Genomic DNA, 17,933 nt, shown 5'->3' on the forward strand with positions numbered 1-17,933 from the left:
AAGTCAAATGCCTCAGTTTCTCTGAGTCTTCATTTACTCTTTACTTACCAAGTTTTGGATTTTCTTTTATGTCTGTGACACTAGGCTCTTATTTTCCTATTTTCTGACAACCAGCAATTGCTCTTTGAACCTTCCTCACCTCCAATTTTTTCTTGGATCCCAACTTTAATATAACAAACACTATGACATCACTGGAAGACATGGCTTGTGTCCCCTGCCTAGTGCTGGGTCCAGGAAGTAGTCAGCTGAATCCTTCTCTTGCCAAAGCCCCACTGAATTAGTGAATAACTTCTGAGTTTTTTCTCTCATTGTAAGCATGCTGGTTCCATGAGAGCTTTCTGAGAACAGACACCACATTTGTCCTCCAGGGCTTAGAGCAACAGACTGGCACATGCGTGTCCACTAAATATTTTGACAAAATAACTGGAAAACTAAGATGCTTTTTCTCAACTGCCTTTAACATTCCTTGTGATAACACCATCATAATAATAGCTCATGTTTGTTGAGGGCTTTGTAGTCTGCAAGTACATTCACATGCACTCTCTCACTTGACCCTCACTTGAGCTCTACGCTGGGATTATTAGATCGTATTCTTGGATAGAGGGACAGAAGCTCAGAGAGGTGAGTAAATGGGGGGCAGGAGTTGGAGCTCATGTCTTTTGATCACAAGGCCTGTTTAGTACTTTCTTCTACTTACATAGCTTCTTCCACCTTCTGACTCCAGTTTCTGTGCATAATTGAATGAACTTGCAGAGCCCTTTAAAATTCTTTATTAACATGGTGCTTATGAATGTACCTCTCTTGGGCTTTGGGAAACTTGATTTTCAAAATTTCTTACTCTCTTTATTTCTACCTTTTTTCTAGTCTTGTGAGTTTGATCATTTTTCTGCTCTTCCTTTGGCTTCTAGAGAGGATATATACTACTCTAATTTTAATTTCAGTGAGTTTTTATCCATTTTAATCTTACCCACTCACAAGCTCATAGCAGAACTTTCAGAGTCATCTCAGCTTCTCACTTTCATTTCATCCCCAGGCTGGCACCAGGCACCACAGATTCCACCTTTCATTCACTCTCTCTGCAGACTCCGTGGCTCTCGTGCTTGGTACCTCTTGCTTTGATTATTTCAGTATGGTGAGCTTCAGAGTTAAGAACATTTTTCATAATAAAGAGTTTTTATTAAAATTATCCATAAGTTTTCTTAAGGAGTGAGGTAAACCTCCTTGACATGCTGGCTTTTGGACCATCCCCTTGTAAGAGTGCCCCTGTTCTGAGACCCCTAAATGATTTTCCTGTTTATGAATCTTCCTGTTTCCAATCTTCCTCCAGTCTTTGCTAACCCATGTCTCCAAAGTGAGCTTTCCAAAACAGAAGTGTGATCATGACGTGTTCCTGCTGAAAAGCCTTTGGCTGATTTCCCCGTTGATGTGATGGTGACTAAGTTCAAGTAGGATTTAAGTCTAGGCCTTTCACAGAGGAATGCCATTGCACCTCATAAATGCAGCTCTTCCTCACCTCACTCCTCCATTAGCCCTGGGGTCCAGCCACAAGAACACCTTGATGTTTCCCGAACACCCTGCATGGTATCCTACATCCAGGTTTTTTTATATATGGTATTTCCTGGGCCTTGCAATGCTCTTTTATCTCTATCAGTTGAAATTCTATCTGCCTTTTAATGCCCTGCTTAGATATCTCATCTGTGAACTTTCTCTAATTCTTATCTCTAACCCCACCACTAGCCCCCCTTCTTCTCTTTTAAAACAACTAGCATCATCCCTTCAACTTTGACACTGAGAATATGTATAATTATTTGTCTATTTCTTCTCCACTAGACTATGAAATCTCAGGTGTGGGGCAGGTCTCTCCTCTGTATATCTTCTTACTCATTTGTGCTTTGTTCTTTCTCATTTTAGTAAGTGATTGACTACTGAATGATGATTGGAATTCTGAGTTTTCCCCCAGGCGCATACATCAAAATCTCAAAACTGTCTGGTTAGTTCAGGTCCACCGGCATGCCGGAGTCTCATAATACAAATACCCTAATATGACAAGACAGGTTGAAAACTAATTTTAAAAAAATTATGCTGATGCATGTGTTAAAAACACATTCTGTAAATGCAATGTGCTGTCTTAAAATAATGATTTTTTTAAAGAAAGGTCAGCACCCAACGTGGGTTGGATCATTATACTTTACAGAGTTGCCCATTCGGCTGCCATCTGCTAATTGACGAGTTTATTCTAACGTTCTCGGAACAGGAAGCAGCCGGATACCAGTGATGCTGGACTGTGGAGCCACAGTGCAGCTGTTGTTCAGCAAAGCAATGCCTCGGCGCCCCCAGCAATTCACAGGTCCACACTCGGCCCAGGTCATGGTGCTCAGTCGTGGTTGGGATGACAGGGTTAGGATTTTCTGGCCGAACTGGTCCTAAGCCACTTAAGAAAATAATATGGTAGAATGACTTATACTCTCAGTAGGAGCCACTATTTAAGACTGTTGAAGTAGAATCTGGAGTAAAATTGTCTGGGCTTTACTGCAGCTTGGATGTGTTCTCGCTGTGTGATTTGGGACTTCTGCTTCTTCATCGGGAATGGGGCAAACACTTTATGCAGTTGATGGAGGGATTAAAGAGGATAATATATTCAAAGCATGCAAAATAGTGATTATCTTAAAATATCTATCAACCTGAGTCCATTAAAATCCCAAGCCCTAGAGATAGATGTTTTATCCTCTCTAATGTTTCTTACCATGTGACCCTAGCCTTCACTACCCAGCATGGAGGAAGTCAATGAGTATTTGTTGAATAGATGCCGTGGTTTTAGGATTATGGCCAGGCAGACAATAAAATGGGGGAATTATTTTCTAGGCACTCTGTTAGGTGGGCTTCTACTATGTGTATGTAATCTTCACTGTATTCATGTAACGTTTTCCCCATACTTTAGACACAAAGAATGAGAATCACACTCTCACAAGTCTAAAAGACTTGTTCAAGGTCATATTTCGGAAGAAGCAAAGTCAGGATTCAGACTCAGGACCTCTATTTCTTCCCATTGAGTCACAATGCCTGGGACATCCTGATCAAAATGTATCTTTATAACATTTTATAACATTATAACAGTTTTGTTCTTCATTGAATAACTTCTCTTCATATATAAAAATATATTCCAGGAAAAAAGTTTGGATTTATATTACTTTTGTGAGTGAGGAGAACCTGAATCTGAAAAATTAAAGTTTTTTTATTTTAATTTTTATCTTCTTGGGACATCTGGCAGAATCAAAGGCTCATCCTTTCTGGAGGAACTCACCCCGAATCAGGTTTACAAGGTTCCCACAGACATAGCTGCATTGAACACAATCTTCCATTCAATATCTCTAAATGATATGAAAGGGAGTCAGAAAAATAATAAGCAGAATAACATATTCAGGGGTTTCAGAAAATAGAACTGTTGGAACCCCATAGATATTTCAGGCATTAAAGTAGAGGATTAAATTTGTTGAATGCAGCTTAAATGGTTTTTTAAGGTACTTCAGATCTTTTGTGAGAATAGAAGAAAGGCTAAAATTAATGAGGAAGTATACAATTTATGAAGTTAGTGACACGTGCTCACCTGCCTGCAGTGAGCTCTGAACACTGGATGGCTCGTTGAAACACGAGAAAGACATACACAGAGACAAGCAGTTTCTGTGGGGAAGTAAAAACGGAATGGTCACCCTCTCTCTAGTGGGGAGGGCACCTCAACTCCATTCCCAAGCAGATTTTTATTGAGAAAACAGACTTAGTTTGTAGATTCACAGTCTGGCAGAAAAGATCAAAAGAAGTAGGTGACTCACAAAGGTGCAGACAGAACTCCTGCTGTGATTCTGGCCAAAGTTTGGGGTTTTTAACATATGAAAGGACTACAGGTTCCAAAGGTTTCCTGCTTGTGCCTTTAAATTCCAAGTTAATAACATCCTCCAGCAAACAGATCTCACAGGATCTTTCATATTGTATGTCCCAGGCCTGATTACCCCGGGGGGTCTGCCATTTCTGGTCTGGGCCGCCCCTGCAGGCCTGAGTTAACAGAGAAGACAAAGGCAGCCAGGAGACTTGGATTTATTACAAGGACTCAGGCTTTGACAAAGCTGAGGGGTCAAGGGTTGATGTCAATCACCCCTTCATATCCACAGCCCCGAGTCTCTTCCCTTAGAGCATTCTCACATGATCGCGTCTGTCTTAGATTCATTCTCTTGACTGCCGATCATGCAAAAGGGAAGCCAGGCATTAGAACAGGCAGCATTCATGCCAGGGAAATAAGTTTTGTCTCCTTAGTGGCTTTTGGTCGGGAGGTCTCTCACTCAGCCTAAGTCATAGGGGATTACAGCTTCCTGAGACCAGGCAGGGCGGTTCCCAACAAGTTAGCAAAATAAAAAAACAGACTAAAATGAAGAGTAAATCAAAGGGGGAAAAAGCTAGCAAAAATAAGGAAAGTAAGAAATGAAAAATGGAAGGTAATGAAAAGCTAAAGTTATTTCTTAGAAAAGATCCATTATACAAACAAAGCCTCGAGCCCTAATCAGGGAGAAGAGACAAGGCACAAACAGTTATTATTAGAAGTGAAAGGGGAGACTTACGTGCAGATACAACTTATTCCTTAAAATAAAAATGTTTTATGGTAAAATTTGGAAACTTTGATAAAATACAAATATTATTAGAATAACGCAATTTACCAAAACTGAGTGAAGTGGAAACATAAAAATGTTTCAGTAACAAATCTCTACTCTCCCCACTCTGCACATAGGTGTCACTACTCGCCCCACCACTCCCATAGATATCAGAGCCGGAGCACAGATATTATACAGCAAAGCTGATTGAACATTCAGGAAACTTACAGGACTGGTGTTTACAAAATACTTGAGATCACAAAAAGGGGAACTACTTTGCAATTTTACTTAATATACATAGTATATATGTATTAATCAACTTAATAAAGGAAAATCACAGTTCAATATCACATAAAAAATTCTTTTTAGAACAGATGTAAGGAAAACAACTTAAAAAAGATAGTGTTTTAAAAATATCATTAACAGGTTGCTTTTATCTTACAAATTCCAGATCGGTTTAACAGTACCTAACATACCGATATGATTCATTACATTAAATGATACAAGGAGAGAGGTATATTGAATCATTTCAAATAGAAAAAGCTTTCAATAAAATTTATTCACTGTGCTACAGAAAGAAAATCTTAGCAAGTGAAATATGGGCTCTGTACTGAAACCTGTATCAAGCCTCTAATGTAACGGCAAATCAATAGAAACTACCCCTTAAAAAACACAATGGAGTAAAGGATTGAAAGCCATTTCATATGAGCAGAAATTAACTTCAGTTTTTGAATGAAACCACCATGTCAAATAAGCAAAAATATAAGCTAGGTGCCCGGAGACCAGGTATTATATTTGCAGTAGATACAAACCAACAGAGGTATTATTTAAATAATTCTAAAAATCTATACAAACAAGGCAAACAACATGGACAAAACTATAAACAGATAATTTACAGAAGCAAGAAAAATCAATACACATATGAAAAGATGTTGCACTTCACTAGTAATCAGGGGAATCTAAATAGAACAGAGAGATACTATTTCACAGCCACTGTGGTGACAAAACTTCTGATATTCCCAGTGTTGAGGAATAAGTGAAACAACAGGAAAAATTATACACTTTTAGCTGGAGCATATATTTATATAACTTTATAAGCACTCTCTGTCTTAACAGTCGCACTTACATAAAGATGCTCGCTTAGGTGCACCAGAACACACCAGCAGGAGTGCTCATAGCTTCACTGACTATGATGTGAGAGCCTGAGAACTAACTTCTTATCAAGGAGAGGATCGTAGCATGGAATATGAACAAATTAGGGTTATGCCTGTCAGTGTGAGTAAATGTCGATTGAAAAAAGCAAGTTACAAAAATATGTGTGTGGCCCGATGCCATTTATGTCATTTTTAAATTGCAGAAGAATGCCCTACATTGTGCAGTGATTCACACATGATGAACATGGGGGAATGATAAAACTGTGATTGGAATGCTGGTTAAATCTAGGAAAATGTGACCAGGCAGTCAGACAGTGGAGCTATCAACTGTATTAGTAGTAATTTATCTTTTTAACTCAGTGGTGGATATTGATACATTTATTGTATTATCTTTTATGATTTTTAAAATTACTTTCCCATTTCATAAAAATGACAGGTGAGCAATAGAGACTATTAGTATTATCTGAGCCTTCATGGTGATTAAAATTAATCCCAAAACTGCTGAGGATTACTACTACAGAGATATCATTAATCCTCGTTCCTTGATCTATCAGGAGAGTCAGTGATGCATGTACGTAGTGATAACCCAGGAACTGGAAGTCTCATTGAAAAGTCCAGGGACTGAGGTCTAATTAACATCTCGGGCACTTGTGTTGAATGATAAGACTTCTCCAGCCCTGCAGGAGCAAGCCAGGATGACTTTACATGATTCTGTAATGTTGGGGAATGCATGACTGATCACATCTTGTTTGCAATTATAGATCATAAGCCTTAATGGATGCCTTTTAGAAGCTGTATTTATAAATGTGCAGAGAGGCAGAGAATAGTGGCTGTATTCAATAAACACCATAAATAACCATGCCAGAGTGGAACACAAAAGCCAAATGCAATTTAGATATGCTCTATGGAATTTGTAAAGCATTTTCTTAAAGCAGAACTGGGTAAGTTCCCATTTCTGCCCTGTAATTGAATTGTTGTAGAAATGTGAAGGAAAGTTCAATCTAGTCTTTTTTTTTTCTTGGTATCAGTCTTTCCCTTTTTACATTCTCTGGTTGGTATATGTAGAAAGTATAAAATAACGGCATATGCTGAGGGCTAAATATAGCTATAACTTGAGAGGACAAATTGCAAGGCATTTGTTCTTACCCAAATCTGTCAAGATGTCATAATCCAGCCTGGCACAATGTGTCTGAATGATGGTATGACTTCCTGGCACCTGAAAAGATAAACCTGGGTTGTGAACAGTTCTTTTTTTTTTTCCAAACTGACCTCGTGAGCCCTCTCAGGAGTTTCCTAATCATCCCCCAGCCCCTCTTGCCCTTGATTTACTGTCCTTTGACCACCTGCCTGTGGTCTCTCTCTTTATTATGTGACCTGCTTCTGTGTGGACTAGACTCTTGTTCCTATCACACCTAGCTAAGACCTCCTTGGCTATTCTTTCCCTTTCTGGTAAGAAGAACTTTTATAGGTGCTTGCTGTTTTCATGATTTGCTTTTAAATAGTGGTTTTAGTGAAGAGAGTGGAAACAGATTGTCATGGTGTGTATCACATCTCTATTTTCTCTGTGATCTTGGACAAGTGACATAACTTCTCTGAGTTCCTGTGTCCTCACCTGTAAAATAGGGATAATAATAGTATCTGAGGTTTGTCTGGAAAAAGCCCAACCATTGTTAATATAACAAGAATGGTTTGCACAACATCAATATAATCTGGTGGCCAAGGAGGTTGGCCTGGGATGAGCATGTGTGAACAATGAGAACTTCACCGTACTAGTCAGTGGGGGTGGTAGATGCTGTTGAGTGAGCATATGTAGTGTGTGGCTGTCACATTCAAAATGACTGAGTGAGTAGAGTACAAATCTTCATCAAATTTAGTGTGAAGCTTGAACATTCTTCTGCACAAACCAAATGATTCAGAAGGCCACAGCTGTGGGCAACTGGTGATTGGCAGCTTCATCACGACAATGTGCCTGCTCATATATCACATCTCATGCAGAGTTTTTTGGCAAAACATCAAATCACTCAGGTGACTCAGTCCCCCTACAGCAAATATTTGGCGCCCTGTGACTTCTGGCTTTTCCCAAAACTAAAATTACCTTTGAAAGGGAAGAGATTTCAGACTGTGGATGAGATTCAGGAACACACATTGGGACAGCTGACTGTGATTGGGAGAACTATGTGAGATCCCAAGGTGCCTACTTTGAAGGAGACTGAGGCATCATTTATCCTGTGTATGATGTTCTTGTGTCTTCTTCAATAAGCATCTCTATTTTTCACATTGCATGGCTGGATACCTTCTGGACAGGCCTCATACACCATCAGGTTGTTGAGAGGATTAAATGAGCTAGTACCTGTGAAGTACTTAGAAGAGCACGTGGCAGAGTAGGCACTCAGCGTTGGCTTGTTGTTGTTATTACTGTCACTATTAAGATGTTATCTCCTATACATTTCAGCAAATGTACTCACTGGAATAATCTCTTCCTTCCTCCAAACCAGCCTAGTTTCCTGCAGCTTCCCTATTTAAATTAAGTAAGCCAAGAATTACTATGTGGCTTACTCTGCTTGCCCCTGTAGGGCCCATACAGAAACCCAAAGAAGCCTTCCATGGGCTTGCCATACTCACAGCAACTGTCTGGAGTGCTGTGGGGACATGGTGGTAAGCCAGACAAAAACGTCCCTGCCCTCATGGGCTTGTATTCCAGTGGAGGAAAGGAGACAATATACAAATGTATACACCAGGTCACATCAGATGCCATGAAGAACAGAAACAGGATGATGGACAAGGGAACCAGTAGAGAGGTGAAGGTACTTCAAAATGGGGGTCAGGGAAGGATTGTTTGAGATAGTGGCCTTTGAGCTGAGACCTAATAATAGAGGAGCCAGTTGTGTGAATTAAGAACATAGGAGGAGGAAACAGCTAGTGTAAACTGTGGGGTAGATGATGAATTTGAAAAAAACCATAGCATCCAGAGTGTTGCGAGGTAAGGGAAGATTGGTATGGGATGAGTGAGGAGATAAGGAAGGTCCAGATCTTACAGGGAAATATAATAGAGTTTGCAGCTTATTAAAATCCAAATACAGTGAAAATCCATTCACTAGAGGAAGTGAGCCTAAAGTACTTTATTGTGTGAAATGCAAGGGTACTAATGAACAAAGTTGAAGAAATGGCCGGAATGAGCCTATCCAGGTGAGCCAGCTCCAGGATCTGCGTTTATCCAAGCCTTGCTGCTATTTGGTGCCCCCTGGTGGTGATTGTCCTCAGCCCTTAGTATGACACTGAGGATGCTTCTAGGCCTCTGGTAGGCTGGAACTCACAGCTCTTCCAGAAATGTCCTGTGAGCTGGTACCCACTTGGTTGAAATGATCCCATAAAATGGAGCTACAAGAATATTGGGCACATGGGACCCATTCTCCTTCCTGAAACAGGGCCACCTCCTGTTTACTGCTGGCCTTGTTTTCTCTTTTCCTTCTATCTCCCCAAAAGATAAGCTCTTGATTTCACCTCTACTTGAGAATGAGGGCTAAGCAGAGAAAGACAGCTAATTTCCACTCAGAAATCCCATTATATTTGAATTCATGTTATCAGGGTATATGTCTTCTCAAGATGTTACTGCTAGAGAGAATGACATTGTAGCTTTGGTACTTACTGCATTTGATTTATAAATATATGATATTGTTGTCTTATATTTTTATTACATATGTTCTTGTCTCCTTCAAGGAATATGAACACCTGAAAGGCAGGAGCAGGTTGTATGCCACTCTGTAACCCTGGTAACAAAGGGGTAGGATGAAAGGAAACCAATGTGTTTACTCACCTACTACAAATGGTGACGTTTCAGTGAATAGACACAAAAATCTTAAAGCAAGAGTTATTATCTTTATTTTCAAGATGAAGACAAAGAATCCAAAACCACACAGTGAGGAAAGGAGAGATGTATGAATTCAACCCCAAATCATCTGTAAATATAAGTCACATGAGCATGAAAATAAATATTTGCAACAGACATAAACCAGCAAAGCCCATTTACATTCGACCTCCCCAGACCCACTGACTTGAACTCCTGAGCACATTGCTGGTACAGAGCTAATGCTCAGTAGATGGTTAGTGGGTTGTAAATGAAAACTATAGCTGGTCATGCTGGAGGAAGAAAGTGGGGTGGCATCTATTTGCCTAATTGAAGCAATCATTCAAGGTGACTGGACACCACATTTATTCTCAAGCAGTGAGGACACACTCAGCTACAGTCTGGGACCCCAGGCAACCCCAGTGAAGCTGCCACTGAAAGGGCATTTGCTGACACCAGTCAGTCTATCCCAGCTGGTTAGTTAGATTCTGACTTGTCATCCTCTTCCTGCCATCACCAGTTTACTCAGTGAGTTGTAGCCAACACCACAGGAAAAGCTGATGGCTGTGAAATAATACTTGAGTAACAGGAAGAGAAGCCAAATGCAGATGGTTCACATTTATTAATTAAAAGGGTATGATCTTTTTTTCCAAAAATTACGTGAGGTTGATCTTTTTCTTTTGCAAAGAAGCCATTCCTTAGTGAATGTGTGTGTGTGTGTGTTGCGGGGTGGGGGTTGCAGAGCATTGCTGGCTAGATATCTGAAAAAATACTGTTGCAAGATTATGATGATTCAGTTATTTATTATTCCTTTGATAGAAAGGCATCTTTTTCTATATATATTAAACAGATTGTGGAGGATATGAAAAGGAGGGAAAACAAGTGTTAGACTTTCATAAAGAGATGCCTAAGACTCTAGTCCGTCAGAGATAATCATGTCATTAAATAAGCTAAAACAGAGTGAAATAATAAGATTTTAAAAGGTAAAAGTTACCTGCTATGGAACATGGGCTCTGAAATCTGAGATCAGCAACCACTTTGCAGGCATGATCTCATTTAAATATCACAATGATAAGTAACAGCTGTCATGTCCCCCATTTAGTCCCACGGACTAATGCACATAACACCTGGCTCTGTGACAAGGAAGGGGCAGAGCCCAAGTTTGAGCTTGCTTCTGGGTGAGAGTGTGAGCTGCCCTGGTTTCACCATCCCTGGTGAGCAGGGGTGGCGATGGGACATGCACCCCTCCTGTGGTGCCAGGTGTGTGTCCCAAGACTGGGCCTGGCACTCAGTATTGAAACATTCAAATTTCTATCTACATTGGTTATTATCTTACCAAAAACAAGGTATAAGACTTTACTAGTTTTTAATTGTACATTATTTAATTGCAAATAATTGACCTGGCAACATTATATGGTTAGTATATAAAGAGGTATAGGATTGCTCTGCAAGGTCTTCAGAATCAGCTACACATATTTCCTTATTCTGCACATGTGAAAAATAGTACTTTAGAAAGAGCAAGCATTTTTGTGAAACTAATAGATAATTAACATTGCTAATTTACATTAATTAAAATATTCACCTTATGAAATTAGTTGACATTTGTTTATATTTAGTATATCAAAATGCTTGCATAGGGTTGTCTACTAAGAATATTTATAATATCAGATGTGCACCATATAAAAAGTTTAGAAATTTTGTTGCCGTAGTCAGCATGAGGGCAGCCTCTCTGGCAGGTGTCATCAATTCAGATGTCCACACCTGTCAAGTGTGAGTGAAGTGAGCCCCGAGTGGGCTGCTCCACAGTGGAGAGCCTCTGCCCCCTTTAAAGGCACAGCCACTGCTCATCTCCTACCAGTTGCTGCCATGTGGCCACATGGGTCCAGGGCTGCTACATCAGCTTTTTTTTTTTCAGAGATGTCAAGAATCCAAAATTTGTCTCTGCAACTTCCAATTCTTACTGTTGGCACCTGAATTGGTTGTTAAAACTGTCTCTGTGCCAGGCAAAACCATGCAATATGTGTGGGCTGCTTCTGTTCCCAGGGATGCTGTTGGAGTCGCCTGTCCTAAGGCCACACAATAGATCTGGCACAGATGGCAGTGCAGTTGTGGTCTTTGTGGCAGAACGCCCCACTTTAGGAATCGGGGGACTCTTCTTTGTGCAGCTTCCTGTTCTGCTCAGGAGCAGTTTTTAATGTGTTTGGTCCTTTGCCAATGGCATTCTTGTGAAGCCAGGAGTTAGGAGATGAAGGTGATGCAGATGGTTGTGGTGATGGTGACGGATGATACAATCCTTCTTAGAAGAAAGTTTTCCTGTAGCTTGAAGATGGGGTAGGACTGAGGGTAATTAAACAACAGCAATAAAAAACAGGGAAATTCTCTGAAGGGTGACTTTTCTTTGGCAATCATGAGTGAATACTTAAATTATTTACTCATTCTTCTTTCCTGTTTGGTTTTAGACATTTGCATTGTTTTTACAGTACTGACATTCAGTAGTCCTCAATATAAATAATCAGGGGTCTTCTATGGCTGTTGTGTTTGTACTTCTTTCTGAAAAGCTCAGTCTTTGGTGCAGTCTGGGGAAAGGATGGGAGGGGACAGATGCAAGCAGCTTATGGAAAGTTACTGAAACAGAAAAACACTGCAAATGGGAAATCTCAGGAGATGAAGATGAAAACTACAGAAATATCACCAACAGCAATCAAATTGCATGGCAGCATGTTAACTAATTCTCTCTGGGGGAATCTTCCCATTTGTTGCCTGCCTCTAATATGCTTTCCTTTCTATCTCCAAACACCTGAATAGTTAGCATATAAGGCTGCAGAGAACATTGAGCCAGGAGCCAGAACTTCTCAGCAGGGCTGTTCTCCACCTTGAGCAGTTTCTCTCTGAGCCTCAGTTCGTCATGTTTGAAGGGGGAATCTGAACCCTGAAGTGCCCGACTCACTGTGGGAGTGTGAGGATCAAACAAGATGAGGTACAATATGATAGCATGTTACACATGAAGCCACACTGCACCTGCCTAAGGGAGCTTTCTCATTGCCAAGTCCACAGCATTTCACATCAAAAAGACTTCCTTTATTTTTTTTAAGATGTTATTTATTTATTTATTTATTTTTAGACAGAGGGGAAGGGAGGGAGAAAGAGAGGGAGAGAAACATCACTGTGTGGTTGACTCCCTTGCGCCCCCCACTGGGAACCTGGCCCATAACCTAGGCATGTGCCATGACTGGAAATCGAACTCGTGACCCTTTGGTTCACAGGACAGTGCTCAGTCCACTGAGCTACACCAGCCAGGGCTCCAAAAGGCTTTCTTAGGAGCTGCCTGGTCTGAGTTTGATTTTGAAGCCAGAACATTCTCTGTAGATTGCAGGGAATAGGTTGGCACCTCCACTTGGGTTCACTGCAGGTTGCAGAGAGAGGAGCAAGTGAAGCTTACTGAGCTGAGGGAGTAGCTTCCTGCAGACCTGGCTCTGGGTATGTCCCCCCAAAATTCTGAAGCTTCTCAGGGTAGAGCTTCCCCCGAGAGAGATGTTGTTTTCTAAGTCTGTCTCCCTCAACAGACTGGGAGGTCCTCAAAGGAAGAGGCTGTGTGTGCTTACTTGATTTCTCAGAAGGTGCCACGGAGGGACAACACTGCATAGTAGGAGAAACAGAATCTTTGACGTTAGTAGCCATGCACTTAGATCCAAGCTCTATCAGGTGCTATCCTGTGGCCTTGGGAGAGTGACATAGTCTCTTGGTGTTCTTATCTGTAAAATGGGGGTAGTAAGCCCTACTTCTCAGGGCTGCCATGGAGACTAAACCCTAGTGCCTGGGCACTTAATGTTCCTTTTTCTTTTTTTTTAAAAAAAGATTTATTTATTTATTTTTAGAGCAAGGGAAAGGGAGGGAGAAAAAGAGGGAGGGAAACATCAATGTGTGGTTGCCTCTCACACACCCCCAACCAGGGACCTGGCTGGCAACTCAGGCATGAGCCCTGACTGGGAATTGAACCTGGTGACCCTTTGGTTCACAGGTTGACATTCAGTCCAATGAGCCATACCAGTAAGGGCTTTTTTTTCTTTCTTTCTTTTCTTTTTCTTCTTTTTAAAAAATATTTCAGTATTTAGAAAAATTTCTGTCTGGGCACATGTTAGGTGATAAATTTCTGTGCTTGTGTCTTTCAAGGATGTCTAGCTGCTTAGCATCACTACTCTTAATAGTCATTGAACTGATTCATGATGTAAGTTATTAGGTATCTGTCCAACCAGCTAGGAGGCCTTAGGTTAATCACCTCTCTCAATAAGCCTCAACTTTCCCATGTGTAAAAGGATGGTAATTGGATTCAAAGTTTGCAAACTGAGAGCTCAAGTTTAGTAAAAACATGTTTTGTGTGTCCTGCCCAATGTTGGCCTAACTGGTGTTTATAATAATAATAGTAATAATAATACTATCAACCTTATAGCCAGACTTAGCCAGTGAACATTCAGCTGTGTGAAGGAGTGTTCTTTGCTGGGATTCCTACATGGCATGGCATGGGTACATTTGCTGTACTAAGTACTAGCTCTCATGGACAAGGCATGTTCTCCATCTAGTTTGCTTGGGCCTGGACTATAGCATCCACTTATATTGCCTCCTTAGAACTTCTAATCCTTGGAGTGTGTAACCTTGAATATGGTAGCATATAAAAATTCCATTCTTCTGACCCTCTATCATTCAATGATTTCTATTTTTTAAAATGTTTTATTTATTTATTTTTAGAGAGGGAGGAAGGGAAGGAGAAAGAGAAGGAGACAAACATCAATATGTGATTGCCTCTTGCATGCCCCTTACTGGGGATGGCCTACAACTCAGGAATGTGCATTGACTAGGAATTGAACCAGTGACCCTTTGGTTTGCCGGCTGGTACTCAATCCACTGATCCACACCAACCAGGGCTCAATGATCTCTAATCATGTAGAATTCAGACATTTTTAGTTATCACCAATATTATAATGGCTAAATCACATAACTGAAAGGCACTGAAAAAGGACATAGGGCACATAACCTTAGGCAACAATATCATCCTCTAATTCATTTCTGAGTGATTCTCATCCCATGAAACTTAAACTCTTAGTAGTCTGTCTTCTCCAGATACCTAAGTGTTTCTCAATTTGAGTGGTTGTTTATTCAGAGAAATGATCTGTATTCTTTGTTTCCTCTTGTAACTTGGCCCTGGCTGTGAGCTTTCCAGGTTTCCAAGATTCTGAGGTTGACTCCAGGAGCTAGATCTGTCTCTGGACCCCTTGTGAGCAGCATCACTCCTGCAAAGGGCATTTTCAAACCTGATGCATCCAGATGCTGTGGAGCTACAACCAGGCAAACCAGCCTAAGTGCTCCTGGGGACTCTTAAACCTAGATCCTTCTGTCTGAGAGTGCACTTGAATTCTCTCTTTTGATTTTTTTTCCCAACTCACAGAAGAGAGAAAATAAAAGGCAATTTTCTCCCTTTCAAAAACACAAATCACAGAACTTGGTGAATCTGACAAATAAAAGCTTTTATTTTTTTCCAAAATACCTTTTTCATTTGGATGGTTGCCATTATAATGTCTACCATTACACAATATGAAATAATTTTTTTCTAGGTGTAATCAAATGGTGACAAAAATATGGTAAAGCTTTCTAAAGGACTTACTTTAATTCTCCACTTCTCACTGGGGGCTGAAGCCTCTTTGTTTTGTTTGAAGGTAAACTATCTTATTTATCATGTCTGCATAAATACCTCCACTATGAATAATGCAGGCTATAGGAACACTCAAAGTAAAAAGTGGACCTGTCCTTAAAGGGATAGGTTTAACATCTTGCAAGAATAAGTTAAAAAGAAATTTGCATTCTTCCCTTTAAGTAGGAAAATACAGTGTTGTTTGAGACAGGTCCTCTATTGTCTTAATCAAGGATTTTTAAGTCCATAAAGATACTCAGGATTTGATATAATGGCATAAGGGGAAAAGTAACACATGGCCATATTAGTATCCTGAGCACATCAGGTCATAGGGGATCAAGTTTGTAGAGAGGGACGATGTGACCTATTGAAATCTAGAATAACCTACTGAAGCCTTTGGAATCAGAGAAAAACACGTTTGAATCATACTGTATCATGAGTTAGATATATTGCCTGATGGAAATTAGTTGTTGTCTTTTGGGCTTGGTTTTCTTATCTGAAAAATAGGAATAAGAATATACTACTGGTTAGAATTGCTTCTGCTTGCAAGTAACAGGAGACTCAAGTAATAGTGACTTAATCATAAGACCCTTAATTATATCTCAAGATAAAAAAAAATCCTGGCCATAGTATTTACAGGGTTGGTTCAGCAACTCAGTGATATCAGAAGGCCAGTTTGGTGTGTCTGTGATTTTATTGGATTTCCCCCCCATGGTACCAAGTAGGCTGCCCTTTCAGCCATCAATTCCTCCGTCCAGCTTGCTAATAGAATGACCATATCAGGAATTCTGTCATTTCATCTTGAAATCAAGCCCACTCCCACTTTCTTTCCCCACAAACTCCCCCTTATTTCTCATTAGCCAGAACTTGGACCTCATACCCAGGTCTAGATGAGTCACTGGGAAGAAGGACAGGGATGACATGGTTATTGCAGGCCTTTGGTCCTCAAAGTGTGGTCCTCTGGATGACTTTGACAAGCTTGCTAAAATACTAATTGCTGGGGCCCACCTCCAGAATTTCTGATTCTATATGTCAGGGTAGAAGCTGATAATTTTCATTTCTATTTTATTTCCTGCTGGTGTTAATGCTGCTAGTTAGGTGACCACTCTTTGAGAACTACTGACTTAGATCAAGAGTGATTGAACCCCTGGGGCTGGGATATGCTCCTACTTTTTTCTTCTTTTTTTAATGAATCACTACTCTTTATGAAAACAAGTCATGTTCTCCCAGAAAGGAATGGAAGGTGATATGTCAGTCACAATCTAACAGGAAAACAAAAGCCTCTACAGTAATTCAGTGGGGATAATTTAAGAGGGAAAATTGTTTGCAGAGGTGCTAGGAGAGTTTACTGAGCAGCTGGGGGAAGCGGGAGCACCCTGGAGGTCAGCACTGCAGGGAGCCACAGCCATGCCACTGCATGGGCTGCAGAGGCTTGGCCACCGTCAGAGGTGCCATCAAAGGGAGAGGCTGTGGAAAGAAATGTCCTGCTTCTCTACCTCTTCCTCCTAAGTCTCACCAGTGCCTCCAGCCTGCCACACCTGGCTGAAAGCCAGTTGGCAAAAGAGTCTGAGAAATATACCTCTTAGGGTTCAACAGAGGAAAGGCAGGTACTACTACATCTGCATGAAACAGGTGGATGATGGGCAGACTAGGGGGCTGGGAAAATCTTATATGTAAGATTTATGTTATATGTAAGTTGGCGGAAGAGTTTAAAAACATATTTGGAGTAATTACCATCATTACAAAACAAGGTCTCAAAAATGGTAAATGGTGATGATGGTGATGGCAACACCAATGGTGAAATGAATTCTCCTTCCAAAGGAGTCCCAGAACACATCATGTGACCCTTAATAGTGTGAAGTTTATTCTGCCATCTTTTCCGAAGCCTCAAATAAGAATCTTTTATACTTAGTTCTCAGACTGACGTTGATATGTCTATTTACCTTCTTGGCAACAAGGGATGCATGTATCAAGAACTCTGGCCTGACGCTAAGAGGAGAAGAGAGATGTGAAGGACTGAGAAGCATCCGAAGGAAACATTACTGCAGCCCAAAGCGCATGGTGCCGGGAGCCAGCATATCCCCCTCACAGTGTGCTGCAACATAAAAAGGGGGCGAGTGGGAATCTGTCAGGTTTACCTCCCCAAATATGCCACCCGTTCTAGTCATGGCTTCCCAGTTTTTCTTAGGGAACCACCCCTTCTCAATTTTCACCTCAAGATACTTTATTTTTTAATTTAATCTTTTTCATTACCCTGGGTCCCCTTATAGTCCCCAAATGGAGCTGATTTTACTTCCAGCTCCAGGAATGGACTGATCATCCAGGCATGGCCACAGCCGTTACTTCCTGACTCAGCAAGGGACCAAAATTCAGACCAGTGAGGCTCAAATCTTAGATATTCTTATCAATACTTTTGTTAAGAATCTCTCTTTTTGATGGATTTGGAGTGAAGCTGGCCTAGAACAGCAGGGGGCCACTAAATGGAGAGGCTTCTGCTTATGATGAAGAGCAGAGTGGAGAGCAGGGGCGTCCAAGTCCTGATGAGACTGTTTGATTACCTGTGTCCCGAACTGCAGAGTCCCTGGACTTTTCGATTATGTGAGCCAATCTGTTTA

The 17,933-nt window shown here is 40.8% G+C and overlaps 1 protein-coding gene and 1 long non-coding RNA gene across 3 annotated transcripts in view; one reads left to right on the forward strand and one right to left on the reverse strand.

The window, feature by feature from the left end:
- Positions 1 to 17,933, forward strand: part of NELL1 (neural EGFL like 1) — a 727,165-nt gene that overhangs the window by 650,844 nt on the left and 58,388 nt on the right. The gene's annotated exons all lie outside the window — the stretch shown is intronic.
- The window catches only part of LOC123810013, a 126,053-nt gene that overhangs the window by 10,517 nt on the left and 97,603 nt on the right, over positions 1 to 17,933 (reverse strand). Inside the window, exon 2 of the long non-coding RNA XR_006784168.1 lies at positions 6,938 to 7,007. This is a non-coding gene — a long non-coding RNA (uncharacterized LOC123810013). The remainder of the gene's footprint in view (positions 1 to 6,937; positions 7,008 to 17,933) is intronic.

Source organism: Phyllostomus hastatus, unplaced genomic scaffold (genome assembly GCF_019186645.2).
Source record: "Phyllostomus hastatus isolate PE091 unplaced genomic scaffold, TTU_PhHast_1.1 phas_scaffold_585, whole genome shotgun sequence".
In the NCBI taxonomy this organism is placed as follows: Eukaryota; Metazoa; Chordata; class Mammalia; order Chiroptera; family Phyllostomidae; genus Phyllostomus; species Phyllostomus hastatus.